Source organism: Diplotaxodon limnothrissa, linkage group LG13 (assembly GCF_057381915.1).
Source record: "Diplotaxodon limnothrissa isolate DT_005_m linkage group LG13, D_limnothrissa_male_GT1.1, whole genome shotgun sequence".
Taxonomy (NCBI): Eukaryota; Metazoa; Chordata; class Actinopteri; order Cichliformes; family Cichlidae; genus Diplotaxodon; species Diplotaxodon limnothrissa.
In genome coordinates this window covers 9,544,881-9,560,718 of record NC_140608.1, presented here as the reverse complement: position 1 = coordinate 9,560,718, position 15,838 = coordinate 9,544,881, and positions in this window count along the sequence as shown.

Genomic DNA, 15,838 nt, shown 5'->3' with positions numbered 1-15,838 from the left:
CATCCTGCACTCACTTGTCTGGTTTAATTTGAGTTTGTAATTTTGTAATGATTGCTCAGTGGTAATCAAGATTTCTGTAAAAGATAGCTTTCACCCAGACAGATCAAAAGTCTGAACACGCTGCAAAGTTTCCAGATAATCTTTAGAAGCCATACCCACACACAGTCGTTTCCTGCATAACATTTCAGAGCCATTTCATTGAAGCTCACTCAGCTTGTATTGTTTTGAATACCCGCAGGTACATAACATGATTATGCACCAAATCGTTTCTCTGTAAAAAATTTCTCTGTACAGTGGCTACCTAGGCTATTGAAGAATACAGCAAGTCGGGTTTAAAAACAAAACAAAGAAAATTATATTGGTTGTGTGCAGTTCCCAGACAAAATGGCAGGATATCTAGCAATGGAATATTCCTGTCCAGTAACCCTGCACTGGACAGAGGTGATGTCAGGAGAAAATGTGTGGGGAGCCAGACATGTAGACCGGACAGGGTTCTTCCACTCTGGGATTTCCTATCATTTCTGTTCAAGCTTCTGAACTAAGCTCACAGCACCGTCACCTTAATAAGACTTGCCTCCATTTAATCTATTAAGATTAAATTTGAGTCTTGTCTCATCATCATCATTGTTATTGGCCACGAGGGAGGCTGATTGCTGAAATTAAGTGATAGGACAGATTGTTTTTCCGGCATGGGGAGGAAGGCACTCAGTCCAAAACTGTTTATGCTGAAAACAGGATGTTGGAGTCACTTGCAGCCTTTCCTTCAATGATGGCCTTGAAGGAAGGTGAACTCCGACATCTCAGCGCTTAGGTGTTGGCTTACATAAACATGCACCCAAACATGTACACTTATTCAAAGGCCCTGAAATAGATACTGAATGTGCTATGTTTGTATACACAGAAAACCAGTCACCTGGCCTGGAAAACTGGATTAGCCATTGCTTCTCTTTCGTTCCCAGTGGATCGGTCCATCTGATGTTGGAAGAATAAGGATTTGCAGATGAGAAGAAGGTCACATGGCTCAGATTTTGAACATGGCACATGAAAAGAAGCACACGATGTCTGAAAGTTCACACTTCAATGGTGAACTGGACACAAAAGACTGGAAACATAAAATCATGTTGCTATCAACAGTAGTCTGGTTACTCGTTGCTCCCAGAGGTCAGTAAACCACACGCACATACGCAGAAAACACACACACATATTTCCTCTTTGGCAGGAAGTGGCATGCTAAGCGGGGGAGAGAGTTAATATCTGAGGTAAAAGCACTATAAATAGGGAGCATTGTAGTTATGGTTGCCAAATGTAGATTTTGGAGAGAGGGAGACAGGAAAGGCCACGTTAGACAAATTTACAGCGCCCTGGACTGATCGACCTACATTACATGTGAGAAGACATTGGCTGCATTTTCAGAAAAAGCTTCACTTAAACACTGTCAGCAAAATGACTTCAACTGTCCTTTGAGAACTACAGAGGAGGGGAGATTAATGACATCAGATTTTCATCAGCCTTTTCAAGTGTAATCTAGTGTTTGCGTCCAGATGGGTGGGAGTCGTACTTGCACTTCAGCATTAAAGGATACTGAATTGCTTGATGCCTCAAAGTCTCCTTCGGTTATGCTCGTCTGTGGCTGTATACTTGAAGCAGAGGCTGCTTGTTTTGTTAAAAATGGCTTTGTCAAGAATAGCAACAGGGAAACAGATGAAGTAAGAGTTGAGCAAAAAATAGCATTAATATGTATAAAAAAATACACTCAAGCAAGAGAAGTGGTTTGTTTTTTGAGTGTCACTGTGTCTCCCATTGTAATTATGCCATTCCTGTGTAAATGACTGTCTGAAATCTTTGTGGCACAGTTTCAACAAGGTCTTGGGAACATTCCTCAGTGATTTTGAACCATATTGACATGATAGCATCAGAAAATTACTCAAGATTTGTTGGCTGCTCGTTCAAAATATGAATCCACAATATCCCAAAGGTGCTTTGTCATTCTGTTAGATTGAGATCTGGTGGCTGTGGAGACCATCTGAGTACAGTGTGATGTTGAAGGAAAGCACTTTGAGATGATTTGAGCTTTGTGACGTTACGTATTGTCTTGCAGCCATCAGAAGATGGGCACACTATGGTGATACTCAGGTAGACTCAGTTGGTACTAGGGAGCTCTAAGTATGCCAAAAAATATTCTCCACACTATTACACCATTGGGAGGACGAGCCAAAATGGCAAAATGGGCCATGCTTTTATGTTGTTTACCACAAATTCTGAGGACAGGTCTCAGGGTAACTGGTCTTCTGCTAATGTAGCCCATCTACTTCAGGGTTTGATGTATTGTTAATCCAGATGTGTTAGCCCTGAGAACTGGCGCTCACTGCATATTTTCACTGTTTCACACAATTCCAGATAGGTTGTGTAAGAAATTCCCGGTAGATCAGCAGTTTCGGAAACATTCAGTCTAGTAAGCAATTATGTCACATTTACAGCTGCTTAAATCAGCGTCTTGATGATGCCTACGTGCCTAAAAACGCTGGGTTGCTGACTTGTGATTGGCTGATTAGATAATTGCATTAACACGTGGGTCAACAGGTGTACCTAATGAAGTGGCCAGCTAGTGTACATCATTTCAGGTTTTAGCATTTGCACTGTTTTACTATATACACCATAAACCACAAAAACCCACAAACTTTTGTGGGTTAACATTCAGGTAGTAAATGCAAAATAAGTGAACATCAATAAAAATGTTTAAACATTTAAAATAACGATGATTGTATTTAGAATACAAAATGCACTGGCAGTTGTATTGACATCAGTACTATTGCTTCCAGGCCTTTTATTACTTCACATTGAATCAAACTTTGTTAATAAGCACACAGTGTGTGTTACATGTAAGGGAAAAGAAGAGAAAGGCTTCAGTTAAAACCAAAGTCATAATTATGTAAAGGTAGCTCCCAAACGGGCATTCCCACCTCGTTGTCCATGAGAGAAAAATGCTGACAGCTGCACCTTCTGTTTATTGACGCTACATTTGGACAAATGAATCATCCTGCTTTTACCTGCATCTACATGTGTGCTTGGAAGTGCTTTGGCAGACACCTAGTTAGACAGGTGGCTGGGAGTGTCATATGTCAGTGACTGTCTAGTTCTCCTCACAGAGGTGATAAAGTGCAACCCAACACGTCGTCACCATGGTTCCCATGAACACAGTCCCATCCCTTCCCCCTCTCAGTGTGATTTACATCTTCATAGTATCCTGTAATGACTGGTTTTCTTATACACCAGCCCCAAGAGCACCTGAAAATCCCTGCTGCACAAGCTGTAGATATCTCAGATCCATTAATGAGCTGACTTTCAGTAGGCTTCATGAGTACAAAAATAATAACAATTAAAGTTAATGTGCTTATAAAATAAAGTGAAAGATTATTGGCTGCCTGATTTGCCTTTTCCAGCAGCCCTATTAATCAATAGACATTTATGTTCTTAACACAAAAACCAATAAAAAGCAGCTATAAACACTTTAGGCCATTTGAGTACTATTTGTCATCAACTTCAGAAATCATTTGAATTAAAGTAAGAAGTTATGTTGTTACTTGGAAGGTATGGAATGACAGAATAATTGTATCATCTGCACAGTACCTGACCAAAAAAAAAAAGCATCCAGGAAAACCCAGACTTAATTTTGTTACACTGCTCATAACGACTGCACAGTTTATGGGGAGCAGATGGTAATATTGTTTGGTGTTGATGTCCTTTGTGGTATTCCCAGCAGCTCGTTCAAATATTCAAATCAAGTGCTTTTCAAAGGCAATGATCAATGCTGCCAGCTCTCCCTGTTATAAGAAAAAAAAAAGTGCCACAGGGCCACAGACTGACAGCAGACTTTGACAACACGTGCACTGCCAAGCATTTATTCCATTTTGGAAACGTGTTGCCATGCCACCCAAACATTTCCAGTTCTACATGTGATGCAACCAAGCATGTGTTTTAGAGAAAATGAGAGAGATGAAAGTGGGAGAAGGGCATTTTACTCAGTGGAAAGACGTGTGCTGAGTGAGAGGAAACACATGCTCCTTTTTTCCTTTTTTTTTTTTTTTTTTTTTTTGCAAAAGGGTAGTACACACAGGAGACTGGCTGTTGACTTGCTGTATACACAATGATGACTGAATACCAAACAATGGGAGACTGAAATAGGCATGTTTTTGCAGCGGCTAGTCCTCCTCCATCCATCACACCGGTTACATCTGGGTCAGCGAGTGCTGCCTGGATTGACTTTCCCCCTGCTGTACATCCAGAATGGCTGCCTCTCATGAATCAAGACAAAATATTAGCCATGTGCTGGAAATTTAAGTCAGTGAATATCTGGAGAAAATGTGCTTTAGTCTGTCTGTCAACAAGCAATAAATACGTCCTTGCCCTTTCACAACAGCTCAGTTTATATGTGGCAACAACATTTTCTACGAAACTGTAACACACTGTGCATAGAGTTAAATCCCTAGATCATGCAAAAGCACTGCACACAGATTTGTCATTACTGTATGAAAGTCTTGATTTATAATCTGGCTTCAGGTCCTCAGAGGACGCTGCCCTGTCAGTTTGACTCGCTGATGTTTGTTTTGCATCTCCAGTTGGCAAAATGACTGACCAGAGCAGACAGGGTTGACTCAGGACTTGCCACTTGGTCTGCAATCAAACTGAAATCAGCGATTACTCAGGGGTGACTATGAGAAACAGCTTCGGGAGCAAGAAGACAGTCAACACAGCTGCTGCTTGGCTGTTCACCTTTGACCATGGGCATAAATGTAGATAGCAGTGGATGATAGCATGGAGGTGTCATGCTCACACTGCCTGAACTTTTGTAACCGCCACCTGCTGTGATATTGGATGTAAAACGACCCCCTGGGTTTGAAAACATCTTTACTGTACACATTTGTAAGGCAATATTATAGTTTATAGTACATAGTAGTCCCTGCGTAATAAAGTGTATGGTTAGGAATGAGTGGCCTTGAGTCCTTACATAGTTAAGCTGCAGTAGGCCTAAGCTGCTGGGGGATTCCCATGATGGTGTTTCTTCTTCACTCACGTTTTCTCACTCTCTACGTGTTTATACACCCCTTTAGATTTAATCGTTAGTTATTATTAATCTGTAGCTTTCTTCCACAGCTTGTCTTTCTTTTCTTCCTGTTAAAAGAGTTTTTCATTCCCACTATCGCCAACTGCTTGCTCAAAGGTGATCGTCTGATTGTTTTGGTTTTCTCTGTATTACTGTGGGGCCTTTACCTTACAATAAAAAGCACCTTGAGGAGACTGCTGTTATGATGTGTCACTTTATAAGTATAATTGAACTGAACCAAACTGAATTAAAAATATCATAGTGCAAATGTTTAAATGGGAAGTAAAAATATGAGAGAGACAGAGAGAAAAAGATGTCACTGCATTTGTGCAATATTACACAAATGTTTGTTTGATATTGTTTTTATAATATATAATTATATATACTGACTGGCTATATATAATTATATATATATATATATATATATATATATATTACTGGCTTACTACACATTTATCCAGCCAACTGTTATAAGCTATTTATCAAGCTGTATCCTCTCACACATCTAGTACATCAGTTACTTCAACTGGCATGGTGACCTTGAAATGGATAAACTACTGCATATATTATGCAGTACAACACCTAAATGGCTTTGCATTAGTCAAATGTATGTGCAGTAGGTGTTTTTAGTTTGACCAGACGTTCATGATAGGTAACTTTATTTTATAAGGGGCTGGAAAATAGTGAGTTACAAATAGTATGTCTTTTTTTCTTCACATGAACAACAAGAGAGGGACAAACACACACTGGGCACTTCATTAGGCACACCTGTTGGGCTAAATGTTAACACAAATCTTTGATCTGACAGTCAGCCATGACAGAAACTCAATGCCCTTAGACGTGTAGCGAGTCGAGTTGATTTGCTGAGGTTCAAATTGAGTATCAGCATGAGGAAGAAAGGTGGTTTAAGTTATTGGTGGTTGCTGGTGCCAGACAGGCTGCTGTGAGTATTTTCAGAAGCTGCTGCTCCACTGGGATTTCCCCAAATGACTAGCATTCTATTATTTACAGAGAGTAGTGTAAAAATTAGAAAATTAGAAAAGCGACAGTTCTCTCGGAGAAAATGCAGTGTTGATGCCAGAGGTCAGTGGAGAATACCTAGACTATGTATGTAGAAACACATCGCTGACATGCTGAACCCTAAAGCAGCAGAAGACCACACCGGGTGCCACTTCTATCAGTTAAGAAACAGGAAACTCAAGCTACAGTTTGCACAGGCTCACCTTAATTGGATAACTGAAGATTGGAAAAACATTAACTGGTCTGGTTCAACCCATAATTGGCAAGGTGTATCTATTAAAGCGACTTGTAAGTGTATGTCCAATTTAGTGAAGTAATAATGAAGGATTCACTGACCATTTTATATCAGCAGAATAACAACCAGTATGGCTTCGTGGTTGTCTTCAATGCTTGTCACCAGTTTTCTGCTACCATTTGTCATTATTTTTTTTATATAGTTAGCAAGTAACACTAGAAGATAATTTACAGTTCTTACTCCCACCTACCATATTCTTGTTGGTGTTATTTAAATGGAAATCTGTTTGAATTGCAAAAGAAATGAGGTATGTGCATGGTACTGCAAACAGTTTATGAAGCATGCAGTCCTTATCCTGGCTGAGGTTATTCATCTTTCTCAAATCTCTACAATACATCTAAAAACATGAAATCAGCCCCAGTGGTCACAACTGAAAAAATACAACCAAAACCTCAAAGATACGATATCTCAAATGATTCCAGGCGTGCAAAAAGTAGAAATGCTGAAATGTGTTTTTTTTTTTTTTTAGCACTGTAGCACTTGTAACAAGTGTCAAGCCTTTGCAAATTTGCTTCAATAAGAATTAAAAACATGCAGTCCAAAATATGACTAAAACAAAATGAATTGAAACCAGGCTTGAAATATGTTGTGTTTTAAGAAGTGTGTTGTGTAGATACGAGAATAATAAGTTTGCTGTCTATCAGATCTACTCTACCAACCTACAGCTGGGCGCTGTGGGTGTGTCCAGGAAAGGCGCCTGCATTGGCGTCTATAAACACAGGCAGACGAGTAGGCAGCAGTTGCCGATGTTATCACAGGAGACATTAGCTGCTGGGCAGACAGCAAATGAACATAAGAATGCTAATTAGGTTCAAATTAAGTCCCTGGATAAGCTGATTCGTGGGTTTCTGCCTGATGAACAAACACACCTATTTGACACTTGATTGTGTCAGTAGATTAAAAGGATGTAGTAACAAAATATGCTTGATCTTCTTAGTCATTTTTAGTCTTAAAATCAAATACGCAATTTAAGAGTTTTACAGTCAAACAATGCCAAACAGACTTGTCAAAATGGCACGAAAACGCTTTCAATTATACAAACCCAAAGTCATTACTGCTTTCTTGAAATTGAAAATAATTCTTTCATTAAAGAAGTTTCCCTGGGATTGTTTCTCAGGAAGTCTTCAATTAGTCCACTCATCCTTTGACAAGTAAATGTTAACATTTCTTAGACTGAAAATACTTTCAGCCCCTTTATTAGGATGAAGATTTCGTGTATTTTCCAGCTCATAGCAGCTGCATGTTTGGCTTGCACAAAAAACTTAAAACATTAATTAATTAATGAAGACACGCTGTTGTCACAGCTACTTAAGTCATCGTCAGACATATGCATGCACGCTTGACTTTGCTTAGGACACAGTGTATGATGAAGTTAATATTGCAAAACTGGTTTGTTAAGGGAGTTATTTGGCAATGTTCTTTCTTTGAACCACCTCTTTGCTTTTCCTGTAAAGCAATTATAATAATTCCCATATTTCAATTCGCAAAGTGCTCATTAAGGAGCTATGCCTGTTTGATGAATGGATTGAGTTTGATCAATGTTTTCATTTCTTTTCAAGCAAAATCTACGGGGAGGAGGAACAAACAGGATTCTGTGAGTGTGGGAGAAGATATTCTAGATGTGGCTGTTTTCAGTCTTTTCGGGTTCCCACCAAGCACTGACTGATTTCTAATCTGTGCGAACCAGCGTTGCTGCTTTGGTGCGAGTTTGTGTCAAGGATAGATACAGATAGTTTTGTTTGATCTCGGTGGGAAGAGAGAAAATTAGCGTGCGTAGAAAATCCCTAGTAAAGCACTGGCAGCTTGCCAATATCTTAGAAGTAGTGCATCGTGTGTTGCACTCTTTGTACGTCTCATTTTATCTGAGCAAAGATTTCAAGGTTAGAATGAATACATTCTTCCTTTTGCCTGTCTGCTTTGAAGAGAGGGAAAGGTTACACCTGTAACCGACACAAGGAGTGACAAAGGGAGGTTTTGCTGCGTGTATACACTCATCTGTCTGCAGCTCTCTGTTGGAAAGCTTTGACTTTCTTTATACTTGACTGTCGAGTCTGTCTCCTCATGTTTTCACTTCCCCTTACATCTTTGGTCTCTGTGTTGCACAAAGTAAACCAAACAAGCCGCCCATAAAAGCTCTACGGGGTGATCAAGAGCAAACTGTAGGTGTATTTGTAATGGCAAATGCTCCATGATAGATATAAATGAAACACAGAGGACAATGGAGCTCCAGGGTTAGTGTAGTGTCTGTTTTTTCTGCCTCCCTATAGGTTTGCATGACTGTGACAAAAGAGAAAGGTCTCTTCCCATGTTTGCACAGTGAGTGCTTTCCGAGTGTGCACCATGCTTCTGTACTTTTCTCTGCACAGTCTATGTATGCCTTTTAGCAATTAAAGAATGCGGTTGCCTGTGTAGGAGTAAGTCGCTGTTTGTGTATCGTACTGAGTGAGTCAGTTGATGCCCTTAATGTTTGTCTGAGATTTGGATGTTTCCTTTTATTTGGGCTCTTTTTACTGACTCCCTTCCTTTTGCATGCACTCATAATCAGTAAGATGAAGGGACGGGAGGGAGTGTTGGAGGAAGGAGTTGAGATATGGGGTTCCCATATCCTTTTTTTCCCCTACTCTTCCTCTTTATTCTCAATCTCTGCACTCCATCATGGAGCTGTGCGAGCCCTCCTCTATGGTGCACGTGGCAGCTCTTTCCCAAGAATAGGGAGCAGAGTCCATTCCAAGAGAGGAAGTTAAACTGTCACTGATGCTCCAATTTAAGCTTCCTGTTAAGATTTACAGTTGTAGCATGGCCCACTCTTTTACACACGGATCCTCATGCTGCTACAAAGAGTGACACGCACCCCCCCCCCCCCCCCCCCCCCCCCACACACACACACGCACGCACAGACATAGATATTTGTGCACACCCATGCATAAGCACTGACATGCATGCATACCACAGGCGTACAGTCCGAGTGCACACTGTGCACACTTCTCTCTGTGAGAAAAGAAGAAACATGATGGGGAGATAATGAGTTGTGAAGGGGAGAGTTGTTTAAAGTACTGGACCAAGAATGCAGCAATAACACATGCGGCCAAGTTTAAAAACTTGTCCTCTACAAATATACAGTGTTACAAGCCAAACTGTTGTTTTTCACAATGCTTGCAAGTGTGAGAAAGCCAGTCAGGCCACAAACATTTTTCATTCTTTGTCTCTCATCGAACACTGGATATTTTGTCACCTGAGGTAAATACGAGTAAAATTCACTACAATGTAGTCTATAAAGACCTTGTAAGAAGCTAGGATTTGGAAAACCCCATAGCATGCTGTTCATTTTCCCTCCCCTGCACTCACCAGCCCACTCCACCCGGCTATTATGGCGGAGTTGCTCTCCAGGGACCCCCAACACAGACGCTAGTTTGGAAACCCCAAGCATGCAGACCGCGTGCATTTCAGTGAGGAGAAAAGGGGAAGGAAGGACAAAGAGAAGGAGAGAGCAGCTTTGTTCCTGGCTGCATCTTCCTGCGTCTGTGATTTCCATCCCGTGTGAATGTAAACAAACAAAGACATGAAAGAAGAAAACATGGCCAGCATGAAGAAAAGAAATGATTTAGAAAAGGATCAGAGGAGACTAACAAAACAGTCCAGAGGAAAAACATGTCTTGGCAAGAGGCGTGAGATATAAGTCACCAGCTCATTTAATGGTGCCACTGCCAGACACTGAGACAAAAAACACATGCGGGCAACAAACTTTGGCTCCTAGACACATTGGCACAGAGAGAAGTTACCAAGAAGCCCATGACAAACCTCTGACACTGTCTAAACTCTAGATACCCAGACAATTTGCATGTTTATGCACACTATATCACTTATACTTTACAAGCTTAAATGGTTGTAAAATATATTTTGTATTTCGTTGTATACTGTCTCCTTTTCCAAGACAATATCAATTTTTCATGAATTTCGCTTTTCAAAGTGGAAGCCTGGGTGCAGGTTGCCTGTCTCTTCACACAAAACCACAAGGGCAAACATGATGACACTAGACAAAGTGGTTGTGCAAAAGAAGAGGAAGAACTGTTTGCTTTTTGGCTTTAAAAATAAAATGACATTGGCCTTGCAGAGATCTGTAAATGCCATTCCAGTTCAGAGAGCACATCATCCACCAACAAGATCAATGGCCTTTCAAGCAAATTTAAAGGAAATGATCTGGATTTGCTCCAAAATCTAATGGGTTCTTCTGTGACTGTACTCCCCCTCGGTTTGATTTTTTCATACATCTTGGAGTGAGTTGCACAAGTAAGTCAGCTCTTGCACTGCTGACAAGCAAACAAACAGATAAATGCCCCTGAAAAGAGTAAATGTTTCTTAAAGCCTGTCTTCAGGCAATACTTGATTATGGAGTTTTCATAACTTAGGATAGCCACATGATTTGAAATCAACATTACACTGACATAAAAATTGCAGTGAAATCTGTATATGAGTACACTGTTAACAGGTAAAGTTCCTGTCAGCTAACAACAAACTGTTATGTAACATATGCAGAGCAAAATAGTTCAACATGAAGGTATGTGTTCATGGGTGGATCCGTGCAGAGAACTGAATGTCAAGGACTGATTGATTGGGTGTCAAAAGAGGAGGTGGAAGGAGCTTTATGAGATTTTAGCCCCAGTTTCTGTTTTCAGTATTAGTCACTGTGGGCCTTTCTTTCTTCCCCACTAACCTGTCTCCTTTTCCTTCTGTTTTCTTCCCTCTCTCACATGTAACGTTTGAGTGTTCCAAGCTGTACAATTTTGTTTCTGCATTAAACTAAACACAGCCCCTGTCAAGCGAAATTATCAGATTATCTTTTCCTCTTCTCTAATTTCCTCTGCAGGGGAAGACTGGTAAACATATACTCACTGGTTTAAGCCCATATGGAGCCATCTACATGGATCTGGGTGGACTCAAAGACTTGGAAAGTCTCCTTGCAGAAAGAAGGGAGGTTTCATTTAAGGCAATTTCCTTCTTTTCTTTCATTTTCTTCACTCCATTTTATCTTCCCCCTGTGCATAGCATAGACGTTATAGTGGTGTTTCCAGCTGCCAAAATCAGCCACAAAGTGCTTTAAAATCTGTGTCATATGTTTTGTCTCTCCTTTGCTCTCCCCACGGCCTCACCACTTAAAATACTGTGGCCGCACTGACAGAAAGACAGAACACACTGGGTGTTCATCTCATTTTTTTTGTTTAGACATATTAGCACATAAACACTGTTGAGCTTCTTTTGGATCTTTACACACCTGTAATTTAGCCATCTAAATATTTGCTAAAAGCTTCCTCTAATTCAGAAAATTTAAGGTTCAGGACATTAGGAAAAAACATCCACCCATGTATAATATTTCGGAGCCAGTCATTTTGGCAAGCAATCTTTTAAGGATGTAACCCATAAGAACTGGATTTGATATACTGTACATTGATGTCCTCACACAGGAAGTAAGAATAACTGAAGGTGTCCTGACATGAGTCACTGAACCAAAACTCAAACATATCTATTCAGTTATGTGTCTTGGTATGTGGTTATTTTTATTAACAGACAGCTAAAGAAGTTTCTTGGTGAGCAAATATAATTACTTAATTTATATTTTACTGAAGATGTCAAGCTTAGTCACACTCTCTGCAGACCAGTTGATCTCAACACCAGCCCACATCAGCTGACACCTTACCTGATAGCTCTCTATGTATTTGGTTTGCACATCTCATATAAGGGGTTCTTTTTAAGTTTATTTACTCTGTCTCCATTTGCTGTACACATGCAAGCTACTTTGCAACCACCTCTGCTGCTGCTTTCTTCTCCTGTGACTTTCCATGTAAGCATGTGGAAGGAGAGGTAGGTGTGATCTCTAGAGAGATGTTGGCATTATAATTATTGCAGATGAAAATGAGAAATTTCATTATGACTGTTGGAGTTGACGGGCACAGCATGCTAAGCAAACTAACAGATTGTTACAGCTGGTAGCTTACCATTTCATCCAATCGCTTCTGGCTTCAGAAAAGCACGACATCAAACTGCCAAACTGCTAAACTGCCAAAATGCCAGAAATTGAGTTCAAAACATTAGCTCAAAGGTTGGTCACAGTGGTTACTTATCTTTATATACAGTCTTTGATTTATCCCCCAAAAATCTGCTTACTGCACAAGAAACAAGCAAATCAGCTGAAAGAACACTCTGTCTACTTAAACGCTCTGCCGAGTTGAGATCATCAAAGAAGTTGGAATAATTTTCTCTGGGTTCATCACAACAACTGAGATCTTTCACATGATCGCTCAGTTCTTCATTTACTTCATTAAGCCCATAGATGATACATGTATTGATTAAAAACCGTGGCTTACGGGGGTTGGGAAGCTCATCTGTAACTGGAAGGTTGCCGGTTTGATCCCCCTGCTCTCTCTGTCCTGGTCGTTGTGTCCTTGGGCAAGACACTTTACCCTACCGCCTACTGGTGTTGGCCAGAGAGGCCGATGATGCGATATGGCAGCCTCGCTTCTGTCAGTCTGCCCCAGGGCAGCTGTGGCTACAACTGTAGCTTGCCTCCACCAGTGTGTGAATGTGAGAGTGAATGAATAGTGTAATTGTGAAGTGCTTTTGATGCCTAGAAAAGCGCTATATAAATGCAATCCATTAAAAAAAAAAAGATTTTTCAGAATAAACAAAGTAACCGAATAAACAAACAAACACTGTGGCTTATTCTGTTTTCTTTGTCTGCTTCTATCTTTGACTGGAATAACTCCAAGCTTGTGGCACTGCCGGTTTTTCCAAGTAGATGACTCTTTCTGTCCCTTTTATTTTGCCTGTAAACCTGTTGCAAACACTGCCCTGTGTGTTTTACTTGGAATTACTTGAACACCGTGTCGTTATTGGCATTGGGCCTGTTGGATCCCTGAAGGTGTTGGGCCAACAGCAAATGTCAGTGAAGGAAAAGCACTCGGTGGTTACATGGAAATTGCGGCTTTATAAGAGAGGGAGTGATCTGACATGCAAAACAAACACCACTCTTCCTTCTTTTGTGAAACACTGAAGGGAGAATTCCCTGCATGGTGCTATCTTTAAACTGTCAGTTCAACACTACATCGGCACAGGATTTTTTTTCTGATAAATGCAGTGCCGATGATGCAGGTTGATCAAACAGCTGTGGTACTGTAAACTTCTCAGAGGAGTCGTCTCTTCCTCTTCTACTGACTGGTGTAAGGTTTCTGCTCTCCATCTGTCTGCCTGCAGACCCCACAACGCGCCCCACCATGGCTGATAAAAATCAACAGGCACAGGTTAATGGGTCTTTCTGTTTTCAGTTTTTGTGTTTAATAACCGAAAAGCATGATCTACTGGACTGGGTCATTATTAAGCATTGGGTCATCATTTATTTGTGTGATCAGGTTTGCAGCATTTTAGAGAATAGAGCATAGCACTGTACACTTTCGAATCTATACTGTTACTTCTGTCGGCTGTCATATCATCAATAAACACTAGTGATCTGATCCTACGTGCAGTTATAACACCCAATGCCATAACATTGCCTTCACAATGTTGGACAGATAATGTGGTATGTGTCAGATCTCATTCTTCCCATCATACTGGTACAAGTGCATCTCCGCTTAATCTGTACAAAGAATTTTTTTTTCAAAGATGCCATTATTTGTAATTACAGTGAAAACCTATAAAATATAAATTCAACCTTAGATCTTATGCCTGTTTCATTTCTCATGAAATAAAAAGGGACCAAGCTTTGTCTGGCTGTGAAACTGCTTGTGGGAACTAAGTATTGAAACTGCTGCAATTTCTAAACAGTTAATGCAAAGATTTTTGTAAAACCTCTTGAATTACAGCTGCAAGTCTGCACTTCAATCACATCATGAGTGTTTGATTAAAAAACACCATAAAAGTTGTGTTTTTGTCCCAAAAATTATGGAGCTAACTGTAACTATTTTAGAATAACCTGATTTAATTATTACTTCCTTGTGATGGTGGTCAAGATGTAAGATTTGTCTAATGGTTAAATTAGTTACTTTTTAAATTTTACATTACTTTTACTGAATCATTTTGTGTTGTAATGTTTTTGCTGGTGCTCTCTATATAGTGATTACAAAACATCTGTGTTTGTAATTACCCATCAGGTTAGATATTATCCAGCATATCATGGATTGGTTACTTAATGGTTGTTTAGTTTTACTATATAGTGAAGCTGTTCCTTCCAATATGATAATCCTTCTTGATTTATCATTGTGACTTTAAAGGATGAAACTATAGCCAGCAGCAGGTGAGCTTAGCATTGCACATAGACTGAAAGCTGCAGGAGACTGTTGGCACGGTTCTGTATAACAGTACATGACGCTCACTTTATTATTTTATCCATACAAGAAGCAAAGTACCAAAATTGCAGCGTACAGTTTTATTGGGAGTTATCTAGCAGACTATTTCCTGGCTGGAACCATGTGCTAGGCAACCAAATGAGACTCAAGGAAGTTACTGTTCAGAGCCAAGAATCTGTCAGCATATGACGTCCTTTAAATGGGCAACTTGTTATTTTCATACTTAATGGGTTTAACGTGAACCAATGAGATATAACTGGTTAATAGGTAAGCTTTGAGGATGCTGGTAGCTACCAACAGAGCTACAGTTGGTGGCCTTTTGCCCCTGTGTTTCCAGTCTGTATGTTAAACTAAGCTAACCTGCTGCTGGCTGTAGCCTGACCACCCTCATCTATACCTCCACCAATGCAAATCTCAAAATGTCCAACTTCCTTGAATTTATATAAACTTGAATATAATTTAAAGGGTGTAATTGTGTCCTTACAAATGAATATACAGTGTAAAAATAGGGAAGTGTTTACTTCAATTCCGGGGGGGGGTTATCTATAATTCAGGAAGTGCGTGTGTAATGAAGGAAGCCTAACTAAAAGATAAACACACCACACCTCATACTGTCTTGTCCTGTCAGATCCTGTCTCACTCTGCCTGACTTTCTGTTGCTGCTGCCATCGCTGCTACCTCTGGGTCGGTAGAATCGGCAGCTGCATGCGCATAGCTTCTTAAGCTCCTACAAGGCTTCAGGTTTAGCGTGAGGACGTCAGAGGCAGCACTCTCAGAAGAGAACGCTATCAGTGTGGGCAAAGTTGAAGAAGAGAAAACGTGAAGAAAAATGAAACTAGGTGTGTTCGCTACACCCCAACTTATCTCAGTTTCAAGGGAACAGCTTGTACTTATATGAGAAAGATCCACCAACTGACACTCCTTAAGCATACTCATACTCAAAACCACATCATATCGCGATTTCATGAAAATCTTTTCATTCATGAAGCAAGCACTAGGCCAGACTTACCTGTCACTCCCTCATGTAGGCAAAAAAGATAATAACGCAAAAAGATTCAATCAAAAAAGAAAGTGAGAGAGCAGAGCACC